The following is a 13,964-nucleotide window of genomic DNA, read 5'->3' on the forward strand; positions in this document are numbered from 1 at the left end:
GAATCCGAATACCTCCACCGTACCCCTGCGAGTAGCAGGAGGCGACGACAAGGGAACCCCGACCTGAGGGTATAACTGAGCCACCCTGATCCTAGGTGATATATGTAGGGGGACCTGGCCCTCCAAGTTGGAGGGGTCTCGAATCTAAGACAGGACCCGAGAATGACCGAACTGGTGAAGACCAGCAGCAACTGCAAACGAGAGATCCGTTCTCTCGTCAGAGAGGGCGTCCCACATAAACAAACCCGCAACTGTCTGACAGTAACAAAAATCTGACTCCCCCCCCCTTGGGGCTAGACACCAGGACAGACTGGCCGACTGACCGTCAGTCGTAAAATAACTTTGACTTTGACTTGGGAGAGGTATACAGAACATAAGGGGGAAGGAAGAACGAATGCAAAAGGTGGTCGAAGAAACTTCAAAGGATGAGCCACGAGGAAGACGTGTGCAGAGATTGAAGGATTATATACAAGTTCTGGAGAGAACTTATCGCCAACTTTCTTCTGATACGACAAGGGCCGCATAGAAAGCGACGCGTCCAGCAATTCTACTGTTGCGTATATTCGTTGCCAAGGGAAAGTATTCACGGAGCCGTTGCCTAACAAAGATAGGGGGATACACATACAAACACGTAGACTGATGGAAGGGGTTTAGGAAGTACGCCATTGAGATGGGCTGAGGTGCAATGAAATACGTGTACATATCAAGTTTCATGAATATTTGTTCAGGCATTCAAACGTTGATACGGATGGAGACACAGACAGCAAGGAGATTTCATTAGCCTACTTTTAATACATTTTCAAAATAAAGAAATTAAGCCAAAACGCACCTTGAGAAACAGGATGTAAGATGTGGAGACTCGATTCGACTGGCTCAGAATGCGGCTGTGAGCACGGCAATGAGACTTGGTTCTTTAAGAATAAGGGACTTCATGATTGATTGGGTAGCTGTCGCCGTGTCAATGACGACGCTGTGTTATGCATCATGAGGAAATAACTGTTACGGTGGGATCAGCGAGACAAAGCGATTGCATCATTCCGTGCATATGGAAAGGGCTATGTCTTCAACGAGGTATCACACATGAAGCGTCTAAGGACCGTCGTCCAAAAGTTGACCTAATTACTGCCGAACTATAGCCAAGATCAAGAAAACCTTTACCACAATTATAAAGGTAAAATTGTACCTGTACTTAACTAAGTAAGCACTATGCCATGAAGGCGTATAGAGGAGTGGACGTATAAACCCACTTTTTCTTGACCTTGGCACTAGTTAGAGGTGACTGGTTAACTTCACGCCTCGGACGCTTTACCCACGGAGAAAGGGCCCCCGGTACCCATTGGATAGAAGGTTGGGTGGACCCCAGAGCCGGCCAGGACTCTGTGGAGAAGACAAATTCTTCACCCTACCGGGACTCGAACTCCAACCCCTCGGTCGTTTAGGCCATTGCCAGTCGCTATACCGACTTCGCTATCCCGGCTCACCTTCATCATAATTATATCCTCAAATAATAATTTGCTTCCTTACAACGAGGAAAGCCACAGTTCCAGGAAACACATCAGTAATGAATTACCATAGAACCATGTGCAGAGTTATTTCCGTTAATTTCTCGTAAATTGTGGAAGGAAAATCTACCGCAATAAAGAACAGAATTTTCTCATCTTAACGGCGCACGAAAATACTTCCTGGTTTGATGTAAATTTTAGTGCTATTTCACTGTTTTAATGGTGCGTCTTAATGTACGTGTATTTGCAGTGGTAGGCATGGGATTTTAATTTTATTATTTATCCTGCATTATACGTACTACAAACAGCAGAATATCGATTTTTTAAAAAGAATTCTGCATTTAAAGCTGGCCATTTTGGTTCTGTGTACGATCACAGATGTTCATTCTCTCTTCCAAGAAGAGAGACAGAATAAAAAATACTCAGTCAGTTCTACCTCTTAATGTACCAATTGCACGTGTATGCACGGCTTCGAAAATAAGTGAAACTACAAAGAAGAATGCCGTCTTCTGGGATGTGGAGCCGTGTAATCTTGTATGAATCGACGTTTCGGAGGAACGTATCGCCTCCAACTTCAGGGTAACTTCAGGGAAAAATCCGTGAGCGAGGAACCAGCGTGAACAGGTGGCTTAGTATTTTTCTACCCTTAAGACAGAGGCGAAAAGCTCCTACGAAACGTCGGTTCACACAAGATCTACACGACGCCACATCCCAGAAGACGACATTCTTCATAGCCATCGCCGTAAAAACATCAGTCTTACACAGTTAAACTACAGTTCGAACCACATTGACGGAACATCAGACCTTCAGTTCACCAGGCTAGTAAAAAAACTGTCTCATCATACTTGACTAAAATAAATATAAATATATGACATGTTTATCTCGGAAGGTAAAGATTAGTATTCAACCATTTAAATTGAGCTACACCAATGAAGCAAACAAGGCATGTTAAGAAGAAGCGAGATGGTGATGATTTCACAAAAGGCGACATCAGGCAAATACAGGTATGATTCGTGTTGCTGAATTAGAAAAGTAATTTCCTAATTTATAATATAATATTGACGTTTATTCTGCTGCTGGATTTTTGCACCGGGTGTCTCTGGGCAGTGCTGCCTACGTTTAGGAGTGTACGTATGCAGCCTCCGCGTGCAGAATTTTGCTGGTAACACTGCCCACGTCAGGAACGTGCAAAACCCCTACAGCAACAATGAATCACTGTGAAACCTTAAAAACAGAAACATAATATAACATGTAAAGGTAAAGCTATCCCTGTAACAGGCCATGGAGGCCTATAGGGTTTAGAGACGTCGAGGCTCCCATATTTTCTAGACAGTCGGCTCACAGATGGCGGTAAGTTTGCCAGCTTTACGCGCCGGCCGCCCTATATCCCCCCCCCCCAGGACGATTCCTGGTACTCATTTCTGTTAGAGGCCGAGTAGACCCCAGGGCCATAGTGCGGCTAGAAAGATTAGGTCAGTTGAAAAATCCACCCCATCGGGATTCGAACCTGCGACCTTGCCGCTTGTAGCATAGTGCCTAAAGCAACTACACTATCGCGTAATTCAGTATAATACGAGTATGTAGGTGAATCAGTGACTGCGATGAACATTCTGACAAGACATTAGGGAGACTTATATAATTTCTATTGTGTAAAGAAACCTTAGGGTTTGTGTTACGTATCATAGGCATTATCTTTGGGAAATCTGACAGAAGGTGAGTGTTTCTGTCCTTCAGCTGTCACTTGCAATTATCTGTATTGCCATCCTGAGAGATGTTCATGTGCTAGAGGAATATTTGCACTTTTTCAAAATGAGAATAATAATCAGGCCATATAGTTCATGATTAAATTTGTTCTGATTATTTTATAGATAACTTTCTGAGCAGCCCCACACTGATGCCAGCCATATTAACTTTCTTACGAATTATTTTGAATACATGAACTTGAGATATTTCACAACAAGTTGTGCTATTAAATGAAACTTGTGTGTCCGCCAGTGGCAGCAATACAAAAGTATGGAGCAATGGCACTAGTCAGTATGCTAGGAAGAGGAGACAAGCATGAAGTACAGTACTAGTACTAGGTACCTAGTGCATGGTGGAACACGAAATGAATTTCTTTCTAGAGCAAGTTTAATTTTTGTCTCAGATACCAAGTCAAGGGACTACTATGATGGGGAGGAATTTTGAGCAATATGTGCTGACCCAATTGTTATCAAATTTAGAAGAATCATCTCACTTCATAATGGACAATGCATCATACTACAGTGTCCTTCTGGATAAACCCACAACACAGAGCTGGAGAAAGGACCATATAATTGCTTAGCTGCAAGAGGATTCCCATCCCTGAGAGTCCTTTCAAGGCTAAACTACTAAATCTTGCCAATGCCAACAAATCCACAAGAATCAGGTAAGACAGTCATTGTAATTGTGAGTAGATAACTCCAGGTGTGTACGATAACGTAACCCCTCTGTTTGATTAAGCACTACGCCACTGCATCGCAAGCAACTGATTGAAAGTTTGTCTTCAAGGATGGAATGTTCTGTACACACAATCTGCTATGTATGTAAATACATGTCTGAAGTTTGTCTATTTTCTTCCATGTTGTCAAGGAATTTATGGTAACCAATTATAAACATGTTACATGAAATTTTTTGCGTCTACAGCCACATAATTGTCATTTCAATTACAACGAACTGGTTTGGTCACAAACTAAGAGATATTACAATAGCAACACTGGTCGAAAAGGATTTGGAATCGAAGCTGTGAAAAAGATGCGGGAGAAATCATTGGAACAGGTCTGTACGTTTGTTTTTCTGTGTTGGCTGCAAAATAAGGACTTTATGTGTCAAAAAAATTACTTCTATTGATAATCATTTGTACGAGGGAGGGTCAGTAAATAAGTCACAAATGGAAGTAAAAAATTTTCCTTGTGTATCACTAAGTAGCATCACAGTCCAACTTCATTAAACTCTTGGTAACAGATGTGCATGCGCATGTTCAGAGGCTGGTTTCAGTAGTCAAAATGGCGACCGTGCTTGAGAAGTACACAACTACTACCGAAGAGCAGCATTCTTTTGTGTTTCTTGTGGACAAAAAAAACTCAATGCAAAGGATACTCTTAATAACTGCTTCCTGTTTGCGTTGAGAAGTGTTTGTCGCGATAAGCAGCTCACAACTGGGTCGGAAAGTTCTCTAAAGGACTTTCGAAAGTCGCAGACGATACCGGACCAGGTCGTTCTGTTGAGACTGCGACAGAAACAACTGTGCAGAGGGTTAAAGAGTTGATTCGAGCTGACAGGAGGATAACGACACGTAGTGTAGCAACTGCACTAGGATGCAGTATATCTTGTAAATATACATTAGATTTGAACATAAATATCTACTCTGGAAACAACAACAAAAAATGCATTACAATAAACAGATATGAGAAACTGTACTTTGTTAGGTAAGGAATATTTTCGAAGCGCCTCTGCTGTAGGCTATCTCGCAATAGAGAATGACTCACCGGTGTCTTGGTTATCTTTTTCCCACGCCCACGAGATCTAATGGACCGTGCCAATTACAAATTCTCCTTTCTCTACAGCAGCAAATACAATGCCGTGGCTCCTGAACACGCCAGTGCAGCAGGCACTGTGCCATTATGCGAACGCATACGAAATGAACGCTCAATGAAAAGGCAGTGATGTACATATATCTCTCAAACTACGGATATATTTCGGTTCTATTTGATTTTGAGGCCATACACTAAACTATGAGTAGGGATAGTGTAGTCGGTATAGCCACTAAGCTACGGGGTGGAAGACCGAGGGGCCGGACTTCGAGTCCCTGTAAGGTAAGAATTTTCTCTTCTTCACGCCGTCCAGACCGGCTCAGGGGTCCACCCAACCTCCTATCCAATGGGTATCGGGGGCTCTTTACCCAGGAGTAAAGCGGCCGAGGTGTGAAGCTGACCACTCACCTCCAGCTAGTACCGAGGTCAAGAAAATGTGGATCTATACATCCACTCCTCCGTACGCCTTCATGGCATAGTGCTTAATTAGCTAAGCACGGGGACAACTTTACATTTTACACTAAATTATAACCGTGAATTTCCATTTGATTCGTATTAGTCCATTATAAACCCTACTTTGCATGTAGCTCAAATTGAACTTAATCCCCCTTTTCTTAAGAAAGGGTCATGTACTAGTAACTTCCATATGAAATAAAGCATGGGCGATAGTAGGGTCTATAGATCTGACTAGAAATATCGATACAATATCGCCAATATTTAATTAAATATATTAAATAATTTCCAGTCGTTCAGCATTGAAAGTGTAGTGCTATAAGCTTTGACATCAAGGCCAGTGAGGTAGCATACACAAAAACAGCAAAGGAATATAGACGTCACTGCAACACACCTAATCGCCACGTTAAATATATTTCATTTCTTTCTTTTCCCGGATCTCACAGATCGCAGTACATCATCAGTGTGAAGAAGTAACTAAACAAGTGATGACATCAACAGATTATATTATATTGTAACATCCTGTTGCACTTTTCACTTAGTGTTTTTAATTCTACCGTCTGCTGCACGATAATTTATTAAAAATCAGCAAGCAGTTGAAAACAGGGCAAGGAACATAACACGACGGGGTACATAAACACAGCATGGTGGAATGTAAGTACACAAACAAGTAAAGTTACACATAAAAAAAAACTACGGAAATATAAATTCTAATAGAAGAACTACACCTGTTACAGACACACATGCGCAGTTCTCTACTCCACGTCGTCCAGACCGGCTCAGGGGTCCACCCAACCTCCTATCCAATGGGTACCGAGGGCTCTTTACCCGGGGGTAAAGCGGCCGGGGCGTGAAGCTGACCACTCACCTCCAGCTAGTGCCGAGGTCAAGAAAATGTGGATCTATACATCCACTACCCTATATGCCTTCATGAAGTAGTGCTTATATACTTAAGCACAGGTACAACTTTACCTAACCATAAGATTGTGCGGTTCTATTTAACTGAGAACACAGAAATTAGTGGAGCTGAGTGCTTCTTGAGACGCCAACAGTTGCCCAGCCGTTGAAGAAACTATCCGCCTTTTGTATAACCCGAAAGTTAGCGCCACTGGACCCTATTCTGTGCCAGATGCAGTTAGTTTGCATTATCCTAGCTCCCTAAAATACAACCTAATTCAAATTATCCTCCAATTTACTCTTACGTTCCCTAAGTGGCGTGTTCCCAGCAGGATTTCTAATTAGAATGTTGTACGTATTCCTCATCTTCACTGATCTTACCAAATTTAATGAATCAACGTAATTAAAATATTTCGGAACGACTGTAACTAATCATCATTGCGTCCATGAAGAAATTAAAAGCAAATAAAATTGGGGAATGTCAGTTGCTATTAAATTCATAACTTTATTTTTCCGTCTATGGAATAACGTTAAGGCTAAAATATAAACGCACATACATATATAAATAATCGTGCTGGGTGTGAAATTTGGTCTCTCACGTTAGTACGAGTAGAACACAGGTTGTCTTTCAGGTCAAGACGCTGGAGAAGAACATATGGACCAAAGAGGGGTTACAGGAAGATGCAAAAATCATATAATTTGTACTCTTCACCAGACATTGTTAGAATGATGAACTCAACGAGAACGAGTTTATAGAGGCATTCAGAACGCATTACAGAAATCGCAAATTTTCATAACATCTTGGCTGGAAACCCTGTAAGGGACACCTAGGCGTGGATAGCAGGAAAATATTAAAATTAATCTTAAAGATGGCTAAATATTTGGCCTTGATTCATCTGATTCAGGACGATGTTCAACGGCGGACTCCTGCGAATGCAATACCGAACCTTTGGGTTGCACGAAAGTCAGGAATTTTCTATAGTACCTGGGCAGCTACTAGCTTCTCAAGGACATTACACCGTGGGGTCAGTTAGTTAACACAGGCCGAAAGTAAATCATCCGACTTAAGTCGTTCGATTCCTACCCTCCCTGACTGTAATGAATATTTTTGATGGAATATTATAGAATAAAATTAGAACAGTATTTTAGTTGACTGCGAAAAGAAAACCATCAACTCAAAGTAAGAGGCGTGTTATGCAGACTATTCTCCTCTTTCTAATGCTCTATATACGAAGAACTACGTCAAGAACAAGAAACCAAGAACAGATTTCTCTTACACGACAGAACCCCGCAATAATAAAATAACCAAAGCATACTCTGTTTAATGCCCGTTAAATGCTATATGCATTATATCTATTTAAATAGCTGACTTCTAGTGTTCTAGCGTATCGCATGGCTTCATATTGCTAAATACTCGTATAGCTTCTTGTGAGGCTTCCCCTGCAGTAATCTGCTAAGAGAGACAATGAGCAGGAGTCATTGTGTTCCTACATGACTTGCTGCTGCTACTGCTCTGATGTAATTACATTTTCAAGAAAGCAAGACGGCCCACACGAGTCGAGTGCTCCTGCCTCCTGTTGAGGAGGTTCCGGTTTTGAATCTCGGTCCCCAGACCGGATATTCTAACTCAAGTTCTTTCTGGTTTCCTTTAGTCTCCAAAGTGAGATGCCGACATAGGACCCTGAAGGACACCATGACTGTCTCATTCCAAATACTTACTCGAAAATCTCATTCAACGGCACACAGCAAATTCCTATAGTTAAAACTGTACAAATAAACAAACATACAAAACAAACTATGTGGCCTGCAGTCCGCAAGAGAATTATACTGACCGAGCGACCGCCGCTTGTCGACGAAGTTAGTGCCAACTTTTGCGGATAGAGGGTGTCACGTGGCCAGCGCAACAGATCCCTACGGCCGCTAATCTCTGTAGTTAAAATTGTACAGTTCAATTAAACGCGCGAGATTTGACAGTCTCATGGCGGAGCTTACGAAAAGTGCTAAATTCTAAGATGTGACGTCGTATAGTCCAATAGAACTCTACCTATGTTTCGGAGGCACACCCTGCCTCCGTCATCAGGGTGTAAAAGTAAGCCGTGCATGAAAGCAGCAAGTAGAGTGCAGACTGCTTGCCCTTCTAAATTCGCTACATCCAAAGCGGCATGAAGTTATTTGTCGCGTTACATACCCAACACGTGACAGTATTTTATAACAGCGGGTTGAAGAGAATTTCTGAAGATTTCATTCAGAAGAGGGCATGAATTAAAGCAAGTACACTTTACGTGAGACAAAAAAAAAAGACTGTCTACGAAGCGAATAAATTAAGTCAGGCCTTCCCAACTACTTCAAGGTTAAAGAGGGCTGTTTACCCACTTCCGTACCACCATTATTCATAAACGTGAACAATTTTGAAAATTATACAGTTCATAAAACATTATTAAAATTATGGACTCACGCCCGTTTCAAAGAAAATTAAAATTTGAAATTAATCTCACTGAAACAGTTTTATTCAGAAGACATTCCCTGTTTCAATTAGTCCTACTGTAAATTATAGGACTTAACTTTCTGTCGTTTTACAAATAAATTTATATAGGGCTTATGTCGTTTCGGCACTGCTCGCCTTAGACTAGAAGACAGAAACGTACGAATCAACCCATTCTCTCATGGAATACATATTTTTGCATATAGGAGTATGTACATAATATGTATGTAACTCAAAGTATGTATTTAACCCAAGAGTGCAAGCATCCCCTTTAGAAACCGACCTTTCCATCTGAAACTACGAGATGCGCAGGGGAAGCCTCGGCACTTTATTCCAGACGAAACAGTCTCTGGTACCCACTGGGCAGACTGAGTGGACCCCAGAGTCTTCTGGATGCAGTGGTGACACTGAAGAAATCGCTGTCCTTGCAAGGGGTGAATCCTTTGTTTAGTGGCTCAAGTAACGCAACTATATGCGCCTAATGAGCCGGAATGGAGATCACTAAATGACGAGCTCGCGAGATTTGATGATATCATGATTTATCGTTTCACCCAGTATTACTGGGGTAGTTAAAATAAGGAGATTGAAGTGGGGGTGGGGGTGGATTTGTATGGGGAAATAAGAAATTCATATAAAACTGACCGAACGCTTTGCAGAAAGATACCACTTTCGATACCACAACAAGGTGACATTAAGACGGCTACGAATCTATCGATTACGCCCAAATGAGTAGAATCGTTTCCAAAACGTTTTGTTCTGAAAAATAAACAAGACGGGGATTTTAGATAAAGAGAGGACGATGGATAATAACATAATATTCGTATTAATGTAACATCGTCACAACATTTTAGATCTTATTAATACGGGTCTTAAGAAAATAAGCTGTGAGGGTATGAGTTAGATGGATCAAGACCAGGACGTGGGCATTTGACCACTTTCTGGAGATGGTGACGAAATTATGTTTTTTTTTATTACTAGTGGGGTGGGACTAAATCCATTTTACTGCGACCCCTTCTGGCCTATTTTACCAGACCCAGATGATAGGTGAGGGTGGAGCAATTGGTGGAATGAAGATTGGCAGGGGAAACCGAGGTACTCGGTGAAAACCTGCCCCAGCGCCACTTTGTCCGCCACAGACCCGGGATCGAACCCGGGCCGCCGCGGTGGGAAGCCAGCGACTAACCGCTTGAGCTATGGCACGGCCAAATTCTGGGTTACGTACTGACATAGAAGGTCCGTTTACCTTAAACAGGGCGATGATGGGTTGGGTTATGCTACGTTAAGGTGAACGTCGTGGCACAGTGGGGTGAGCTACTCACTGTTACAGACAAATGTTCGGCTCTGTGCTGTGGGTGTACTGCAGTCGATGTTCAGAATAATAATAATTTAAGTGCTGTACTGCTGGATCCTGTTGCCCGCCACGTATCTGCATGTGAGACGGCGAAAGAATTGATAATAATTTAAGGGTGATTATCTTGAGGGTTGTACTCCAAGAACAGCGCAGTTTTTCCGTTTCTGGGAGCTCTTTCCTCATTTCCATCTTGGTCCGTGGCTACGAACTGTTTGAGCTGTATCTCCACTCCTCCATACGCCTTCATGGTAGGGTGGTTAATTTAGCACAGGGACAACTTTACCTCTGCCTTATCAAGTTTCAGCAGGTTTGTGTATTTTAATGTAATTTGAAAATAGTCGCTAAGAGATTAAGGAACCAAAATATATCTATCGAAGGCTATATACGCCCTTATAAAACTGGCCTTTAAAATGTTTCCAGATAGCTCGACAAAATTATGTTTAGGCCTGCGTCCAGCATACAGCGTACAAATCGATCCTATTGTTTGGGTGGTAATGCTTGCGGGGAGACATGACAAAAGTAATACATGGTTTATATTCTGCACTTTTTAAACAAAAACATAATAAATGTTATGTCTGGGTGTCACTATGGTTAAATTTTTGAACCGTTACCAGGTCGGGGCGCGGCTTGTTTTGCTCTGCAGACCAACGGAGAGAATCGAACGCGATGCCTCGCGCATGCCGGTGCAACTGTGCCCTGGAGCACGAACATGCGGGAACACATTTCTGTTCAGGGTTGCTGAGCGTTGTGCGGGCGTCTCCAGCTTGCAGGCGGCATCTGAAGTACAGATCTTCGAGTGATCCTTCCGACTAAGCTAGCTGACTACTTAGTTACTCAACCAAAATACCGTACATAGCTCAAGTCCGAAACTGTCACATTTTCGAAGTATTCGCTAGTTTAACAATTTGTGTATTGTGAGTCTGGCCTGCATTCTGTGACGAGACGTGACTATACAGGAACTTAGATTTATGTGTTTTTATTTCAGGCCTTTTCCTTACCAGAGCCAAAGAGGGTGTCTTTGTATATCTTCATGACATTAATGTTTTCGCCCAGCAAGTTAACACGAGCACAGGATAGAAGCCGAGGCATTCCATTCAGCTTCATTCCCTCCCGCTCATCTCGGGCCTTCCTCGTAGCAAACTCGAAAAGCAATGATGACAAGGATTCCCCTTGTTTCACATAATTCTGATTACAAGACGCATAATGAAAAAAATTACCTCTATGGATTTCATTATAGGCTTCCTTTAAATACATCTCAGTGCTCTAGAACGTTTTAAGGATACATCGAATTGAACGAGAATGGTGCACATTATGCATGTTCTTCTCCTAATTGAATCGTTTGGTTTCCACACGTTTATACAAAACTGGTAAAACAGGCAAAACTATCCCTGTAACAGGCCGTGGAGGCCCATAGGGTTGTGAGACGTCGAGGCTCCCACATTTTCTAGACAATCGGCTCATAGATGGCGGTAAGGTTGTCAGCCTTACGTGTCGGCAACCATTTACCCCCAGAAAGATTCCTGGTACTCATTTCTGTTACAGTCTGTGTCGACCCCACGGCTATAGTGTGACTGGAAGGATTAAGTAAACTGAAAAATCCAATGACCTCACCGGGACTCGAACCCGCGACCTTCCGGCTTGTAGTATAGTGCCTTAACCAAATGCGCTATTGCGTTTGATTTATGTACGGCCGATCAATGATATTATCAGTAGCTCATACTACGTATATAGCGTCACGTGATAACATGATTAGTGAATAACGCACTCCAAACACTGTGGGCGGGTGTGTTGGGGAGCAATTTAAGTTACTTCTCGGTATCCCGGCACATACCTGGATAAACTGAGGAAAATCACGAAAAACGCCAGTCGATACGATTTCTCGTGTATACCCACTACACCCACTCATCTCCGACATGCGGTATAAACTGGTCACGAGTTGTCTCGTTGCAGGCTTACTCCTATTCTACTCCGCTACCTGGACAAAGCAGAATATCTCATCAGTCCTTCATTTATTTACGCTGAAATCCACAGTGATGAGTCCCGGTAATTTCGCCAACATACGGAAAAGAGATAAAAGTCCGTGATGACAGCGATATTCGTTCGCAATTATTACAGTCCGTTTTATTGCCCCTTTATGAACAGGCACAACAGATATTCTCTCTCTTCTTTCTTCCAAGCAGAATTAATACGTTTCTGGATCTCGCAACGTAATGTTTCACATCCTGCTAGAATTTAATCAATGTCTGGTGATTTATACCTATGAACTGTTCAATATAAATCTCAAGACCGGGAAGAACGTGGCTTAGTCCTAACGGCTCAATTCCAGGCTGCCTACATCGTTAAGCCCACGTATATTCAGCAGCTAGCAGAAGTAATCCTTCAACATATTTAACATGCTGTGCCGGTCTGAGGTATGAACTGTCTTCGCTCGCTCGAAGGCTGGGATCGTAGATTCGAATCCCACTCAAGGCATGGATGTTTGTGTGTGCGGTAATTCTGTGTTTGTGTTGTCCTGTGTTTAGGTAGCGGCCTCTTGCGACGGGCTGATGACTTCTTAGGAGTCCTACCGTCTGTGGAAAGTAATTTTTTTTCCCTTGGCACTACAGCCCCAGTGGGCCTACGCCTACCTCCATGAACTCCGTTCACTTTCGGTTTTTCTAGAGCTTACACATTCGGTAGGACTCCTTGGGCGAGTGATCAGCTCGTCGCAAGGCCTCTACCTGTAGACAAACACAGAAAAACGCACACACACAAACTAAACATCCATGACCTGAGTGGGATTCGAACCCACGATCCCGGTTTCCAAGCGAGTGAAGACAGTGCATGCATTAGACGGCTCGGCTACCGTGACCGGCGTGAAAACTAATTACGGGGCTGAATAACAGGCCTGGGCCCTCAATGGGCTGGAAGCCCAACTGAAAAAAAATACTGTGGGAATCTGCAAGCATATCATCGCTCTCATCTCCTCCCATGCGAATTCTAGGTTGGTAAGCCTGTACAGAAATAATGTTTTTGCTCTTACCCTCTGTTTGAAACTAATTATTTTTTCTCTCTTGAATGCTTAAGTTTTTGTTCATGATGAGTCTACTAGCTGCACGTTTTACAAGAAACTGATAACGAAAATGCTGTTATTTATTTAAACCACTACTTCCTATTAATTCCGCAAATTCGTTGGTATCGGCACCGACAATGATTATGAAGGCCTTTTCGGTGTATTACAACGTACAAACTTTTCAAAGCGTTTATGGAAGCTGAAACGTGACCCTATATATAAACGTACCGTGATATATCTATAGTTGCTTGTTCTAGGCCTATTCAGAATAACTCAGCCTTACACAACTTACAAATAAGAAATAGTTTAATTGGACATTTCAAATTAGCGCACGCTTCACGTTCGGGACACCCCACTGCACACACGTAACCAGGGCACTCGCGGATTACAGCGCCACGCGGTATAAGGCATGAACTGTCGTCGTCCGCTCGAACACTGGTGTCCTGGGTTCGAAAGTCACTCAAGGCATGGATGTACATGTGCACTTATTCTGTGTATTATTCTGTGCGTAGACAGCGACCTTGTTACGGGCTGATCCCCCGTCCAAGGAGTCCTACCGACTGTGTATAGGATTAAGAAACTCGAAAATCGGCTAAGGCCCAACAAAGTGGCTGTTAATAATAATAATAATAATAATAATAATAATAATAATAATAATTTACTTACTTACTCATGG

General features: G+C 42.5%; 1 protein-coding gene across 1 annotated transcript in view; it reads right to left on the reverse strand.

Annotated features, from left to right (window-relative positions):
• Positions 1 to 13,964, reverse strand: part of LOC111865584 (leishmanolysin-like peptidase) — a 162,736-nt gene that overhangs the window by 37,035 nt on the left and 111,737 nt on the right. The gene's annotated exons all lie outside the window — the stretch shown is intronic.

Source organism: Cryptotermes secundus, unplaced genomic scaffold, assembly GCF_002891405.2.
Source record: "Cryptotermes secundus unplaced genomic scaffold, Csec_1.0 scaffold1132, whole genome shotgun sequence".
In the NCBI taxonomy this organism is placed as follows: Eukaryota; Metazoa; Arthropoda; class Insecta; order Blattodea; family Kalotermitidae; genus Cryptotermes; species Cryptotermes secundus.